The 17,499-nt window shown below is 44.9% G+C and overlaps 1 protein-coding gene across 10 annotated transcripts in view; it reads left to right on the top strand.

Annotated features, from left to right (window-relative positions):
* The first annotated feature begins 12,165 nt into the window (after positions 1–12,165).
* Positions 12,166–17,499, top strand: part of LOC120913619 (muscleblind-like protein 3) — a 201,996-nt gene continuing 196,662 nt past the window's right edge. The window contains exon 1 of one of the 10 annotated variants that reach the window (XM_040323715.1): positions 12,166–12,596. The gene's annotated coding sequence lies outside the window, so the exon portion shown is untranslated. The other 9 variants (XM_040323711.1, XM_040323699.1, XM_040323709.1 and 6 more) reach the window with 9 other exon arrangements.

The raw sequence follows: 17,499 nt of genomic DNA, 5'->3' as shown, positions 1-17,499 counted from the left end.
TGGTTTTCAGTGTGTCTGACACCCAGAAACACTTCATTGCTGTCAGTTGGGAGGGGAAGTGGGAAATGCGACTGTCTTTTAGAGGGACGTGAGATGAGCTGCTTGATGATGGGTGGGGTGGGGTGGGTGAGAATTGAGGGGTTTGTATGGGTGAGGCTGTTTTATACTGTGTAGGCGCTTCACCCTTTGCGATACTTGGCAGCATGATCTCTCCATACTGCACCTCTCTGTGCAGCTCAGCCTCCCAGCTCCTCCCCCCCGATTCCGGCTCCCACGTCTTTTCTTTAGCCATGCTGCTCCTGTCTGCTAGATTGCACCTCCCAACCTCTGTATCTCTGTGCAGAGCAGCTCCGCCTCCCAACTCCATCCCCCACTCCGGCTCCCACATCTTCCCTTCAGCCACGCTGCTCCTGTTGAGCTTGTAAGGTTAAGAGAGTCCTCTTTTGCTCTTAGGCAGCTCCTGCTCGGTAGCCAGAACTATATACACTGCAACAGATTCCTGACTTTTCTACACAGTGCCCAGTGTATAGTATAGTGTGTGCCCTACAGTCACTCTGCCCCCCTTCTGTCACTCTGCCCCCCTCCTGTCACACACTGCCCCCCTCCTGTCACACACTGCCCCCCCTCCTGTCACACACTGCCCCCCCTCCTGTCACTGTGCCCCCCTCCTGTCACACACTGCACCCCCCTCCTGTCACACACTGCACACCCCTCCTGTCACACACTGCACACCCCTCCTGTCGCACACTGTCTTCCTCCTGTTCACTGTACCCCCCTCCTGTCATAGTCTGCCCCCCGTCACACGCTGCCACCCCCTCCTGTCTTGCTAATGTAATTGGAGATATGAAAGAGGAGAGGAGAACTATATACACTGCAACAGATTCCTGACTCTTCTACACAGTGCCCTGTGTATATTATAGTGTGTGCCCTACAGTCACTCTGCCCATCTCCTGTCACACACTGCCCCCCTCCTGTTACACTCTGCCCCCCTCCTGTTACACTCTGCCCCCCTCCTGTCACTTTGTCCCTCTCCTGTCACTTTGCCCCTCTCCTTTCACACTGTGCCCCCCTCCTGTCACACTGTGCCCCCCTCCTGTCACATACTGTACCCCCTCCTGTCACACTTTTCCCCCCTTCTGTCACACACTGCACCCCCCTCCTGTCACACACTGTCTCGCCTCCTGTTCACTGTACCCCCCTCCTGTCATAGTCTGCCCCCCTCCTGTCTTACTAATGTAATTGGAGATATGAAAGAGGAGAGGAGATATGAACTTTGATTGCTCCCTGATGTTAACCCCTTTCCTGCCAGTGTCGTTTATACAGTGTCAATGCATATTTTTAGCACTGATCACTGTAATAATGTCACTGGTTCCCAAAGAACTGTCAAAAGTATCAGCTAGGAGTCTGATCTGTTCGCCGCAATGTCGCAGTCCCACTAAAAAAATCGCTGGTCACCGCGATTACAAGTAAAAAGTAAAAATACATTTAATAAAATGCCATAAGTATATCTCCTAATTTGTAGACGCTATATCTTTTGTGTAAACCAATCAATATTCGCTTATTGAGATTTTATTTTACCAAAAATATGTAGCAGAATACATATTGACCTAAACCGAGGAAGAAATTATATTTTTTTTATATTTTTTGATTTATTGGATATGTTTTATAGCAGAAAATAAAAAATATTTTTCCAAAATTGACGTTCTTTTTTTGTTTATAGCACAAAAAATAAAAACCGCAGAGGTGATCAAATACCACCAAAAGAAAGCTCTGTTTGTGGGAAAGAAAAGGAACATACATATTTTTTTTTGGATACAAGGTCACACAAGCGCGCAATTGTCCGTTAAAGCAACGCAGTGCCATTTCGCAAAAAAAAATGGCCTGGTTGTTAAGGGAGTAAAACCGTCCGGGGCTGAAGAGGTTAAGTTTCCTTGAAGAATAACTAAACCCAAGAACAAACATTAATTATATTGTAAGCTTACCAGTTCTTAAGCTGACCATACACGGTTAGTTTTTGATTAGCGTGTGCCGCTGTCAAATACAATGTCCTGGTGGAACATTTCTAATCGATCAGTGGCTGCAGGCAGTCAGGTGCACCCGCTAATCAGTATATAAAAGCACTGCAATGGAACAGGAAGATATGAAGGGGCCCTGAAAGCAGGCATAGGTCCTAGCTAACTGACATTACGTTTTCGAAAGCACTCGGTATTAAAAACAACTAGCGTATTTTTCAAATGCTCGTTTTCATCTTTTTTTTTTCATTTATTGCATCTCAGTGCTGCTGATCTCCTGCAGTCTATTTTCCGCCACTTTCTGTCTACATTTCTTAGAGTGGGTGACAACAGTGGACCAGGTCTTTTTAATGTTGTAGTCCACTTCAGATGCCCTTTGGACACGATGACACAGTTAAAAGAGACGGTTGGTATTTTTTTATTTTTATTAATCATACCTACCAAGGTGGATGCAGTATTGAGCCAATGCTGCATCTGTCCCCCGACAGCTCTATGGGTGAGAATTGAGCGATCAAACACCGCTGATCGCTCATTTCTCAGTGCTCTGTGAACAGAGAACTGGTGACTGTCAGTCACCACTCTCTGCTCCCCGCCCCCTGCTGACTGGAGCGCTGGGCTGTGGAAGGGGCGGGAGCAGCAGCTGGCTCAGGCTCTCAGTGGCTTGCTAAGAGGCTGAGCCAGATGCTGGTCCAGGCATCTGGTTGGAACCTGACCATATGGTTGCAGTCTTTCCCTTGCCTGGACTGGCTCTGTGACATTGGGCTTTAGAAAACGGGTCACAGGAGTGCAGAACAAACTCCACTCCTGTGATCCACAAAACTAGAGCCACAGGAATGCAACTGGGAGACCGGAACAGAGAGTTTTAACAGGAAGTGCCTGAACCTTCATGGCAGGATCAACAGAATTTTTTTTAATGAAAGCCGAAGATTTGAAAAATAAATTAACAAGGTTTTCACTTCAGCTAGAACAATTACCTGAAATCTAGGGTTATACTGATACTAGTATCGGTACCGATACCGAGCATTTTCCTGAGTACTTGTTCTCGGGCAAATGCTCCGATGCTTCACCCGATACCTGTACAGTCAGGGATGATCGGTGCGGCTGGGGAAGTTACAAACACCGATCTCCCTGTAAAGATTTCTATAAAGCCTGACAGCTTCTCCCTGGACCCCCCCCCTTTTCAGCTGCTTTAGTGAAATCTTTAAAGCTGCACCGATCACCGCTGACTGTATCCTCCTCCAGTCCCTCCTCCGTACTGCTGTCGTCCTCCGTGCCCCGTGTCCCCCTCCATTGTGCTGCCCTCCTCGTCCGCACTCCGCTCAGTGTCCCCTTCTATTGTGCTGCTCTCACCATCCACGCTCCGCTCCGTGTCCCCCTCCATTGTGCTGCCCTCCTCGTCCGCACTCCGCTCAGTGTCCCCCCTACGTGTCCCCCTCTATTGTGCTGCTCTCGCCATCCACGCTCCGCTCCGTGTCCCCCCTCCGTGTCCCCCTCCATTGTGCTGCTCTCGCCGTCCGCACTCCGCTCCGTGTCCCCCCTCCGTGTCCCCCTCCATTGTGCTGCCCTCCTCGTCCGCACTCCGCTCTGTGTCCCCCCTCCGTGTCCCCCTCCATTGTGCTGCTCTTGCCGTCCGTGCTCCGCTTCGTGTCTTCCCTCCCTTCTCCGTGTCCCCCTCTATTGTGCTGCTCTCCTCGTCCATGCTCCACTTCATGTCCCCCTCCATTGTGCTACTCTCCTCGTCCATGCTGCTCTTCCCTTCTGTGCTCAGTGTCCCCGTCCATGTCCTCCTCTGCCCCCTCTGTCCTCAATCTGTCAGGATGGAGAGCGGAGGTAGGAGCCGGTAAACCCGGCTCCTTCTTTTCTGAATGAACAGTCAGTGATCACTGACTCTGTCCATTCATATAACTGAAACATCGTAACTGGTATTTACGATGCTTCAGTTTATGAATGGAGAGGAGCCTCTGTCTCCTGTCTATTCATTTTTAGTGCAGCTGAGAAAGGGACTGAGGAATCTGTGTCCTTAGTCCCTTTCTCTGTCTCAAAGGTGAGATGCTATGACCCCTGATATCTCACCAAAGCCCCCCAACAGGGCTAAAAATATATATATATTGCAATAAATGATAAAAAAAAATGAATTGTAAAAGATAATAAAGAAATTTTAAATAAAAAACACACTGACACCATCCACTCCCCCCCCACCCCCCTAAAAAAAAAAAAGAAGAAAAGAAAACATTGTAAAAAAAAAAAAAATAGTAAAAAATAAAAATACTGACACATGTGCCACTGTCACATGACATTAAAAAATGTATCGGTAATCGGTATCGGCGAGTACTTGAAAATAGCACAACAAAGGATAGGCAGAATACAAGAAAGTGTACTTTCCTGCACAAATCTTATGGCCAGAAAATTGCTTATTAAAAAAGAATCCTGCAGGGAGAATGACGCCTCTTTATGATTCATATGGTGAGTAGACAGACCGAGATCTCAGATTCAGAGATTTCACTGACACAGGATTCAGCTCATCCATTCACCCAAACCTGGAAATACACATTTGGGTGGATTGGGTCTTATTTTAATGGGACTGTAGGTGGGTAGATCTGTTGCAAGTCATGATGCCTACCAGGGGCGGACTGACAACTCATGGGGCCCCCGGGCAATAGGAGATTATGGGGCCCCCAGGCATCAGGAGATTATGGGGCCCCCAGGAAATAGATTATGGGGCCACACAGTACTGTATACACACACATACAGTATACATTCACAGTATACACAGACACACAATATACATATACACAGAATACACATACACACACACACACACGCACACACACAGTATACATACACAGACTGAGAAGGTACTGGAGAGGCGAGGCAGCTATAATCGTGTGATTCTTAGACCAAAAGGATTTTGATAAAGGACATTTCAGGGACAGATGTAAAAAAACACAGATTTTTACATACTGTCCCTGGTTTTACTGAGGCTGGCAACCCTGATGGGGGCCCCCTAGTGGCATGGGGCCCTCAGGCAGTGCCGGAATGCCCGAATGGTCAGTCCGCCCCTGATGCCTACTAAGGCTGTGAGGAACTGGCTCCTCCCCAAACACACACACTGATCATGAGGACTTTTATGGGGAGGACTGCTGCTGAAAATGTTAGTTATTTGGCTGTCCTGCTGTTCAGAGACTTTGCTGCTTTCCAAGGCCTAGACCTCAAATAAGAATGCAGATCAAGAGTTCTCATTTCACTCACGGCTGTCAGTGACGTATTAAAGGCAGAGAGCCAGGCAACTAGCATTTCCAGGAGACCAGCAATGTCAGCCCACCTATCTGTAACAAGTGATACTTCAGTCCGGTGTGGAGTAATATTATAGTGATGCTTATGACCAGGCAAATAAATGTGATACTGTAATTTAAAGTTTACGTAAACCCAATCACTAAATTCCCCTAGACGCTTTATAACTGGTCATACACTATACAATTTCCTTTAGATCTACCAACTGTCTAGTGCAAGGGCCTGCCTAAGACCCCTTTCACACTGAGGGCGTTTTGCAGGCGCTATAGCGTTAAAAATTGCGCCTGCAATCTGCCCTTAAACTGCTGCTCTATTCACTTCAGTGTGAAAGCCCGAGGGCTTTCACACTGGAGCGGTGCTCTGGCAGGGCGTCAGAAAAATTCCTGCCAGCAGCGTCTTTCGAGCGCATTAGCAGCGGTGAACTCACTGCTGCTAATGCGCTCCTGCCCATTGAAATCAATGGACAGCGCCGCGGTACCGCCGGATATACGCCTCTGTAGCGCTCATTGCCAGCGGTATTAACCCTTTCTCGGCAGCTAGCAGGGGTTAAAAGCGCCCCGCTAGCGGCCAAAATGTGCCGCAAATCCGAAGGTAAAATAGCAGCGTTTTACCGTAATTTTTAAATCTGCCGTTTTCATTAAAATTATTTTGGGTGATCCTACTGTAAAGATCCTTATTTAGTATCATTGGGCCAGATTGTCAAAGAGCTTACAACGGCGCAACGCCATTTGCGCCGTCGTAAGTCCTAATCTGGCCCGGCGTATCTATGCGACTGATTCTTAGAATCAGTTACGCATAGATATCCATTACATCTGACAGGCGTAAGGCTCTTACGCTGTCAGATCTTAGATGTAATTTTTTTCCCCGCGACTAGGTGTCGCCGACGTCGTTTTCCCCGTCGTCTATGCAAATTAGCTATTTACGCGAGATTCCCGAACGTACGCGCGGTCAACGCAGTGAATTTACGAAGTTTCCGTAGCTTTTGCGACGCGTAAAGTTGCCCCTGCTATATGAGGGCCAACCAATGTTAAGTATGGCCGTCGTTCCCGCGTCGAAATTTAAAAAGTACGTCGTTTGCGTAAGTCGTCCGTGAATTACGTTAACGTTGAAACCAATGACGTCCTTGCGACGTCATTTAGCGCAATGCGCGTTGGAAAATTTTAGGGACGGCGCATGCGCAGTACGATCGGCACGGGAACGCGCCTAATTTAAATGATCCACTCCCCCTACCTGGATCATTTGAATTAGGCGGGCTTGCGCCGGAGAATTTACGCTACGCCGCCGCAACTTTACAGGCAAGTGCTTTGTGAATCAAGCACTTGCACGGTAAACTTGCGGCCGCGTAACATAAATGAGATGCGTTACGCCGCCAGAGTTTTACTCCATTCTACGAGAATCTGTCCCATAGAGCTCTGTTCCTGTCTCCCAATTGTATTGCTGCGTCACAAGGGCTTCTAATGAAGACTACAAATGGCTGTTCCAGCATAACTTATGCAGGAGACCCTCTCTCTGAGTAATGCCATTCAGTAACGCCATTCAGCCATTACTGGAGTACATGAATGGAGATGGGAAGTAGCTGCAAGGAGGCTGCAGGGGATCAGCAGCTCTGAGATGGATACAAATATTTAAAAAAAATATGAAAACTATGGCAATTTTGGATATACAGTGCTTTAGTAAATTAAATATTAATTTTGAGTTTTCATCTTACTGTTTCATTGCTGTGTGTTACCTTACCCATACCTTTTTGTTTGCTAACATGCATTGCATTAAAGAGGAAGGGTTTTACTTCCTCTTTTGCTCCCTGCAAAGCCTGCAAATTAAAAGCAAAATGGGCTAGTATGGGTTTGATTCTGATACTTACCTGCCCAGCCAGGGGCGGACTGACAACTCATGGGGCCCCCGGGCAATAGAAGAGTATGGGGCCCCTCTGGCTTACAGATGGCCACCACGCCAGGAGGTAGTGCAGAGGCGGGCAGCTAAAATCTTGGGATATTCACATTAAAAGCATGTCATTTTCGGACATATCGGGGACAGATCTAAAAAAAACACCGATTTTTACATACTGTCCCTGGTTTTACTGAGCCTGGCAACCCGGATGGGGCCCCCTAGTGGCATGGGGCCCTCGGGCAGTGCCCGAGTGACTCAATGGTCAGTCCGCCCCTGTGCCCAGCGAATTCAGTGATGCCCTGCTGTGTGCCACCATTTTTCTCCTGGGGGGTAGTTGAGGTAGATATAGACATTTACTTTAAAAATGAAAGTTTAACTTCTGTGTGTTTTGACATTTTAGGGAGTTTCCTGCGCTCTGTCTAGTGAAAACGGTGTCACCAAAACAGGAAAGAAAGGGGAATCTCTCTAAGGCACGAGTGTCGAACACAAGGCCTGTGGGCCGAATCCGGCCCTCCAGGCCATTTCATGTGGCCCTCGCACCTCTTCTGCAGCTGTAGGAGAGCTCCAGCCCTCCTCTGCTCCTCCTCCTCCAGACCCTTACTTTCTGCTTTCAAGTAAGGCTGCATTCACATCTAGACGGACGAAATCGCGGCGTTTTGTCGCCGCAAATCGCGGTAAAAATAGCGGCGTTTTGTACCGCGATTTGCGGCGACAAAACGCGGGTATTGTCCGCCTAGATGTGCCCCAAGATGACCCCCTCTATGGAGATGATTGCCATCTCCTAGCCGAACGCTCGAAGACGCCTGAAAAAAAGGTCCGGGACCTTTTTTCACGCCGCAGGCGACAGGCGTCCGGCGTTCGGCGTGGAGATGTGAACCATCTCCATAGAGGGACATGTATTTCCAGCCCTCTGGCGGCAGAGGCGTAGCGCTACAGGCGTAAAAACGCCTAGATGTGAATGGGGTCTAATGCATCCAGCTTTTTCCCAGCAGCAGCATGAGGTAAGGGGGGTGCACTGTGATGTAAGGGAGAGTGGGGGACTCATCTTCTGATGGTTGGGTGGCTCTTGACATCTAATGTAAGGGGAGGGGATGCGCTGGACATCTAATCTTACAGATACAACCGGCCCTTTTGAGGGCAATCATAATACTGATGCGGCCCACGATGAAATTGAGTTTGACACCCCTGATCTAATGCCGCGTACACACGATCAGTCCATCCGATGAGAACGGACCGATGGACTGTTTTCATCGGTTAACTGATGGTCAGTCGTACCTACACACCATCAGTTAAAATACCGATCGGGTCAGAACGCGGTGACGTAAAACACGACGACGTGCTGAAAAAAACGAAGTTCAACGCTTCCAAGCATGCGTTGACTTGATTCTGAGCATGCGCGGGTTTTTAACCGATGGATTAAATTTAAAACAAGTTGGCTTTTTTTTAACCGATGCATAAATAACCGATGGCGCCCACACACAATCGGTTTGGACCGATGAAAGCGGTCCATCAGACCGTTCTCATCGGTTTAACCTATCGCGTGTAAGCGGCATAAGGCCTCTTGCACATGATCCACTTTTTTAGAAGTTTTTACTATTGGTATGTATTTACGAGCATTTTCTCTTATATAGGTGTGCACATTTTTCCACGCACTCATGCGTCTTTTCACGCAAATGTGCGCAAACTTATTTTCGTGCCCTTTTTCTGCACAATATGGAAATGAGCATTTGCGCACATTAGGTGTAAATTACTGACTAAAAAAGCTGCATTAAAAAAATCCTTCTCTAAGGCTACTTTCATACTGGGGCGGCGGGTTCGTTAGCGGTAAAGCTCTGCTAATTTTAGTGGCGCTTTACCGCTGTTTAAGCAAGCTTTTTCAGCCGCTAGCGGGGCGCTTTTAACCCACACAAAGGAGTTAAGAAGGGGTTAAAATCACCCGTGTTGCAGTGTTTCCGAACCGCTTTTCAGACGCTTCGGTAGCGCCGCCCATTTATTCCAATGGGCAGGGGGCAGTGTAGGAGCGCTGTATACAACTCTCCCAAACCCCAAAGATGCTGCTTGCAGGATTTTTTTTCCTGTCCCGCAAGCACACTGCATCAGTGTGAAAGCACTCAGGCTTTTACACTGGGGAGGTATGAGAGGCAGTTTTCAGGTGCTTTACAGGCGCTATTTTTATCACTAAAATGCCTGAAAACTGCCTCAGTGTGAAAGGGGTCTAAGGCAGCCCATGCATGAATCTTCTTTTTTTTTTTTTTTCTTTTTTTTCAACCAGTGGGTTGAATTGAAAAAAAAAATGATTTCCCTATCAACACACTCAATGTGGATAGGGAAATCCTCTCCAATGAGCTATTGTAGTCTGATGGGGAAGAGACTTCCCTGCCCTTAGAATACACTGTTTAGCGCTGATTGATGGCTATAGCTGGTGTCGCTAATCGAGCAGGGAACATCTGAGGCCTCGTACACTCGGCGGAGGAACTCGACGTGCCAAACACATCGAGTTCCTCGGCCAGTTCAGCCCTGAAGCCGCCGAGGAGCTCGGCGGGCCGAGAGCTCCATAGAACAACGAGAAAATAGAGAACATGTTCTCTATTTTCTCGACGAGTTCCTCGGCGGCTCCATCGGGCCGAAAGTGTACACACGACAGAGTTTCTCGGCAGAATCCGGCTCTGACCGAGTTTCTCGCCGAATTCTGCCGAGAAACTCTGTCGTGTGTACGAGGCCTGACAGGTTGGTTGTATAAGAGTGGATTGGTAGAGCAACTGTCACCTAGCAGCAAAAAGGGTTGCTGGTTCGAATCCCGACCAAGACACTATCTGCCTGGGGTTTGCATGTTCTCCCTGTGCCTGCATGGGTTTTCTCTAGGTACTCCGGTTTCCTCCCACACTCCAAAGTTATGCTAATAGGTTAATTGGATCCTGTCTAAAATTGTCCCTAGTATAGGTATGAATGTGAGTTAGGGACCTTAGAGTGTAATGCCGCGTACACACGATCCTGTTTTTAATGTCCTAGAAAAAAACGTTGTTTTTCTCGATGTGATTCTTGTCAAGCCTGCCTTGCATACACATGATCGTGAAAAAAAAAATGCAAAGCGTGGAGACGTACAACACGTTTGACAGCACTATAAAGGGGAAGTTCCATTTAGGTGGCGCCACCCTTTGGGCTGATTTTGTGTTAGTAAAAGTTTGGTGAGAGACGATTTGCGCTTTTCAGTCTGTTACAGAGTGACGAATGTGCTAACTCCATTACAAACGCTAATTTTACCAGAACGAGTGCTCCCATCTCATAACTTGCTTCTGAGCATGCACGTTTTTTCCCGTCGTTAAAGCCTACACACGACCGTTTTTCACGACGTGAAAAACGACGAGAAAAATTAAAGCGTGTTCTAAATTTTTAATGGTCATTTTTCACGTCGAGAAAAATGCTCTGGAGCCCACACACGGTCGTTTTTAAAGAGGGGGTTCACCCTATAAAAAATTGTTTTTCTTCTAGCATTAAATTAAGCATAGTAGCGCGAGCTACAGTATGCCTTTATTTTATTTTTTTGCCCCGTACTCACTGTGCAATCCTATAGTGAAGATTCCGACTCCCCGCGGGGAATGGGCGTTCCTATCCAGAGGGAAGATGATTGACGGCTGGCTCTGGCGCGTCACGCTTCTCCGGAAATAGCCGAAATAGGACTTGGCTCTTCACGGCGCCTGCGCATAGTCTGTGCGCAGGCGCCGTATAGCGCCGTGAAGAGCCGAGACCTACTCCGGCTATCTTCGGGGAGCGTGACGTGCCATAGCCGACCGTCAATCATCTTCCCTCTGGATAGGAACGCCCATTCCCCGCGGTGAGTCTGAATCTTCACTATAGGATTGCACAGTGAGTACGGGGCAAAAAAAAATAAATACAGGCATACTGTAGCTCGCGCTACTATGCTTAATTTAATGCTAAAATGTTGTTATTGTGGGTGAACCACCGCTTTAATGACCATATAATATTATATAATATTAAAAAATTGCATTTTTCTCGTCATGAAAAACGGTCGTGTGTACGCGGCTTTAGCTCCTTGAGGGGTAGGGGCTGATGTGAATGTACAATGTATATGTAAAGCCCTGCGTAAATTGACGGCGCTATATTAGTACTTAAAATTATAACTTCTGTACAACCAGCCTGCCCATACATGGATTGAAATTTGGCAGATCCTTGCTGCACCAGCCGAATTTGGGTCCATGTATGGCCGGCTTAATGCTATTCCATTCAAAACTAGAAAAATTGAATTGGGCTATAGATACACGTTAACCCTTTCACGACTCACTTGTAGGAAACCCAGCATCAGTCTGTTGTATAGGACTGTGTATGAGGAATAACCTATAAATGAAAATAAGCGAATGATTAACCAGTCATAACCTCGCTCTGCCCTAGATCCTAGACGTAGAAAGTTAAAGTCCATCGGGGGGTTGCCTCATACAACGCTGTGACATTGCAGGTGGGCGCTGTAGGAGTTAACGTCCCCTGCTTGTTGGACATTGGAGACTTTGTGCCACTAAAGGTCACAGGCATTGTCCAGTCCGTTTACTCAGCTTTGTGGGTAAAGCGAGGACAAGGTGACACAGCAGGACTGCAGAGCCCCTTCCTTGTGTCATTATAAGGACTGATTCTGTTCATTATTCTTTTTCTTCTTGGGGGGGGGGATGTGTATATATGTGCACGCGTCTGCTGTCGGAAGGGGGGGGCATTCTGCGTAGCACGTGCAGCCTGCAACTTTCACATGAACTAACGAATCCGCTGCCACTAATTGCTCGGAGTCACCTTCCTCTTCTACTGGTGGATGGATTGTGCAGATCTTGTGTAGGTTTTAGCAATGTTGCTATGGCAGCAGCCAGCCAGAGCTACAGAATACGACACAGCTCCCAAAGGCCATTAGGTGCTGTGTTTTGTGGACTGTACCAAGTCGGCGCAGCAGAGGGAGACAGGAAATAGCTTCTGACGAGCCTGTGCACATTTCACTGCAGCAAAGTGCTTTTTCTAGCAGCCGCATGGCACAGCTGTACAAAGCCGTGCATTAAAATTCATCTGCCCGCTCGGTGCCAACGAGGCGACCGCTTGCGTTCAGTTCCCTTCCCTTCGGACGAGGTTCCTGCTTTCCTAGCTGACATCTCGCACCCCGCGGTTTGCATAGTTTCATCCCAGATGCACGTCCCAGCAATGAAGTTATGTACGTGGGGCGTGCTTTAATTTCGTTATGCCTAGTGATTTCAAGAGCCAGGCTTTAAAATGGCGGCATTCATTATACACCCATGCTAAAGCCTCACCCAGCACTCTGTCTGTCTCGCTTAGTGCTGCTTCTGCTTTTTTCCATATGGCATTCCGCAGCTGAGGATCGCGTCTTCTGGGGTTGCTCAGTCAGCATATAAGCATAAGGTAAGCCCAGTCCTGGTTTTCTTCTGACAAGCGCGGTACCAGCTGCCAAACCCATCCGGGACAGAGACGGTCCACCTTTTGGGGGGGGGGGGGGCAAGGGGCGATGCTTTGATTTTCCTGCAACGTGCTCTCCCGGGGTAGAAGACAGCCGAGTCTTGCATGAGCACTTAGAGCTTTCTCAGTGTGCAGCCTAACAGACCAGCGTGCTTCTCACCCAACCGTCTGCTAAGTGCCCATCTGCATTTCCACCCCAAACGCCAGCTTCATATTTTACTGCGCACTTCGGGAAATACCGTACGCTTCCAGGGACTTCGCAGACCTGCCCTCTTTTATTTCACTTCTGTAAAAAGGGAGGTAAAAACTATTTCTTTTTTGTTTGTTTATGTTCCTGTTCTAGTAGAGCTTATTCAGATTTGTGGCATCCTAAGTTTTTTTTTTTATCGTTTTTCGTTTCTGGAAACATATGTGCTACAGCGAAAGGGGGGGAGGGGTAAAAAAAAAAACAACAAAAAATAATTAAAACAGAACATATGTATAAATTTGTTTCATCAAACATTCACTAGTGAATGAGTCGCCGTCGTTTAAAACGCATATATCGGAGAGATTCACCTGCAGTGCGTTTGTTAGTGCGAGTCAGGTTTACTGCTTTATAAATACGCCCCTTAATGCATTGCGATCTTTTCGCTTATGTTGTATCTGGTCCACCTAACTTCTGTCTATGGAAGGGAAGGAGCATATGGCTTCTACATAATGCTGCAGTCAAATCTAGGTGTGTAGATGCATGTGCATTATCTATCTATCTATCTATCTATCTATCTATCTATCTATCTATCTATTGTAATCATATTAACTCCCATCTGTCAGTGTCATCCATTGAAACCCCCTTCTTGGTTTCACCACACACGTTACAATCCAACCGTACAATCTCCGTTAGCTCTACAAAAACTATGTAGTGCAAGGGCCTGTCTGACTGTATACAGATTGATTGGATAGATAAGGTAGGTGCTCCTATTACAAAAGCTCTGGTAAATCGAATGGTGGCCATATGCACCTTGATAGATAATCCAATTTTTTTTTTTTCAATAGGAATAATCAATCTATACTTGACAGCCCATTCAATTGATATGCCACCCATAATATCATAGATTGGTGCAAAAGGATCAATCGTTTTCCGACCTGGCCGATCAACTAAGTTCTTTCAAATTCAACCGAGTCTAAATCAATCTGATAGGGAAGTTATGGATATTTGATCGGCTTCTGTTTCGATTAAGTAATTCAATTGAAGTGTGCATGGCCACCGTAACATCGCTTGTACAAAGATTGTATGGTGAGATTGTAACGTGTATGGTTACAGAAGTAATTTGAATCGCTTGTTAGAGATAGAACTGCTCGCTAAGTGTTGTAGCATGTGCAGTGCAAGGAACTCCAACGAGGCAGCTGTCAGTAAAGGAGTTAAACATCTCACAGGCAGTGAAAATGCTCCTATGCAGTCCCAGCTTAAAGGTGGCGACGCCATGCTAGAAAGCGTTAACCGGCATATCGTTGGATCTGCAGAAAGTACATCCCTGATTACTTTTCAGAGAAACATTTTTTTTTTCACCCCCCTCAATTTTATGCATAGTTTGATCGTGCATGCGCAGTGTGAGAGCTCTCACATCTGCACTGTATTCTGCCTGGAAACAAAGAATGGGATCCTGGATAAGGTGAAGCAGCTTGCATTGAATTTAACCCTTGGAGTCCATCAGTGGGCTGAGTGTTGCAGAGCTGTGCTGGTGCAGACCTCTGCAGGTGTGGAGGTGTCATGTCACATCTCATCACAGTTCTTTCCACTATGAGCTTTTGAAAAGTCCAAAATGATGTCTTTTTTCAGTAAGTTATTCTAGCGTCTTAAAATAATCAGATAATGGCATAAAGTGTCTTCTCTTAACATATGTGCTTAATTACATTGCCGGTAATGCTTTGCTGATGTGGCTCAGCCTGTTAGATGTTTAAAGACGATCTAATAAGAATAAAAAGAAAAAGAAAAAAAAGTATGCATGTCTACTAAACGGTTCTCCAAAGAACTGCATATGGATATGTCGCTTTATTGATTTAAAGATTTTGCGATAACTTTTATTCTGATTGTTCACTTCTATCTTGCTTTTATAGTAAAGCTGTTGGAGTGGCGATATCTGAATATACATTATTGAATAGTATAGTAGTCTAAAAGCATGAACAAAGTTTAACTGGCTGGTATAGACTATTGTGTAGAAGAGTTTACTATCTTTGTACCCTTTGTGTATATAAAATATAAAATTACAGACTGTTTCACTGATATTAATGGACTGTTTTATATATTTATATATATATATATATATATATATATATATATATATATATATATATATATATATATATATATATATATATGTATAAATATATATATATAAATGTATATGTATAAATAAATAAATATATATATATATATATATATATATATATATATATAAATGTATATGTATGTATATATATATATATATATATATATATATTATGCTTTTTTTTTATTTTATTTTTTTTTAATCGTCCATTTGTGTATAAAACTTTCTCTTTCTTGCTGAATCATTCAAAGAGTGTGATGTTCTTTTATAATCACTCTGCAGCCCTGTCTACGTCGTTGCATCACAACTGTCATATTGCAGAATCCAATATACCTCTCAGATTTGGGAAATCCTTTTTTTTATTTTTTTATAATACATACACACACAAATATATAATATAATTTTTTTTTTTTAAATAGAACAGCCATTTCACACTGATACTCTGGATCTATATCGGATTTTGGTACAATATTTAAACACATTTTCTAATATGGTCACTTTGGCATATAAGCACTTTTTGATCGTAAATTAATTAAAATTATTTTTATTATAGAGTGTTAGTCGATCTCGTACCATTTAATTCACCACCTAGTGCCTTTTTTTATTTTTTTTATTTTTCATAAATGACATTAAATGTAGATAAGTTATACGGTATTTATTGTTTGCTAGCCCATCTAATATCAAAGCCACACCTCTTTCGAAGCACACGATATAAAGTGGGAGCAATATATACGATCTTTCAGTCCATCTGTTTAAACTATTTACGTGGCAAAAATTTTGATAATTAAAAAAAGTATCACAGACAGCACATAATTTTCTCTAATAAATCTGAGGGAATTTTAAACTTTTTTTTATTTATTTTTCTTCTTTACATCTGGTAGTAATGGCACATAGGCAGCAGAATCCCAGCTGATTGCTTTTTCAGATCAGCTGTGACATTATCAGGGCACGATGTGGCGTGACTGGCTCAAGGTGAGCGTAACACTTAGACGCTGAAGGTTACTGCTGTGGAAGTGATTCATATACAGACACAGGGATGTAACAGATATTAAGAAATCGCTGCAATCTGCTCTGCACTTGGCCAAATGTTGTTATGTGGGATTCAGCATTCAGGCTTGTCACAGACTGAAGATGCATCTCGCTGTCTGCAGGCGTCGAGTCTCGGCTTGAAAGTTTGCTTTTTTTTTTTTTGTGTGACTCCACCTAGAAATACTGCTGCATGGTTTTCTGGTCAAAGGAAAGGGCAGACACTTAGAATTCTCCCTTTTTTATTATATTATTTATGATGCACTTTAATTTTGGTAATTTTCTTTATACTCCTTTTTATTTGTAAGCTGAATCATTTTGCTGTATATCGGACTAGTGCTGAAACAAACTGGTTAGAGCAATATCCGACCCAAAAACAAACAAAAAGGAAATATTGCAGCCTTCCAATCCCTAGGTTGTGGAAGCTGCATTCGTTTTCAGTTTTTTTTCCCCTTTTTTTTTCACTTGGTATTCTGGCCTTTAACCAACATCCTGTCTTAGGGTGGCTCTTCTATCTATGAAGGAACAATAGAGTCACCCTTAGTCAGCAGTTTTGTCTGAAGAGGGTAGTATTAGATGGAGGTAAAGCCTAACTCCAGCTAACCCTTTTTAACCACTTAACCCCCGGACCATATTGCTGCCCAAAGACCAGAGCACTTTTTGCGATTTGGGACTGCGCCGCTTTAACTGACAATTGTGCGGTCGTGCGACGTGGCTCCCAAACAAAATTAGCGTCCTTTTTTTCCCCACAAATAGAGCTTTCTTTTGGTGGTATTTGATCACCTCTGCGGTTTTTATTTTTTGCGCTATAAACAAAAATAGAGCGATAATTTTGAAAAAAATGAATATTTTTTACTTTTTGCTGTAATAAATATCCCCCCAAAAAAAAAATGTTTTCCTCAGTTTAGGCCAATACGTATTCTTTTACATATTTTTCGTAAAAAAAAATCGCAATAAGCGTTTATTGATTGGTTTGCGCAAAAGTTATAGCGTTTACAAAATAGGGGGTATTTTTATGGCATTTTTAATAATATATTTTTTTACTAGTAATGGCGGTGATCAGCGATTTTTTTTTTTTTTTTTTTCGGTACTATGACATTATGGCGGACACTTTTGACACATTTTTGGGATCATTGGCATCTTTATAGCGATCAGTGCTATAAAAATGAATTGGATTACTATAAAAATGCCACTGGCAGTGAATGGGGTTAACACTAGGGGGCGGGGAAGGGGTTAAGTATGTCCCTGGGTGTGTTCTTACTGTGGGGGGGTGGCCTCACTAGGGGAAACACTGATCTTCTGTTCATACATTGTATGAACAGAAGATCAGCATTTCCCCCCCCGACAGGACCGGGAGCTGTGTGTTTACACACACAGCTCCCGGTCCCCGCTCTGTAACGAACAATCGCGGGTGCCCGGCGGCGATCGATATGTTGTTGGCAATGGCTGTGGGTGGTGATAATAGAGCTCATTACTCCTCCTTCACTGCCTTCAACTCATTTTCATCGTGGGCCGCA

This window comes from Rana temporaria, chromosome 9, assembly GCF_905171775.1.
Source record: "Rana temporaria chromosome 9, aRanTem1.1, whole genome shotgun sequence".
In the NCBI taxonomy this organism is placed as follows: Eukaryota; Metazoa; Chordata; class Amphibia; order Anura; family Ranidae; genus Rana; species Rana temporaria.
This window is presented reverse-complemented; position numbering and strand designations above follow the sequence as displayed.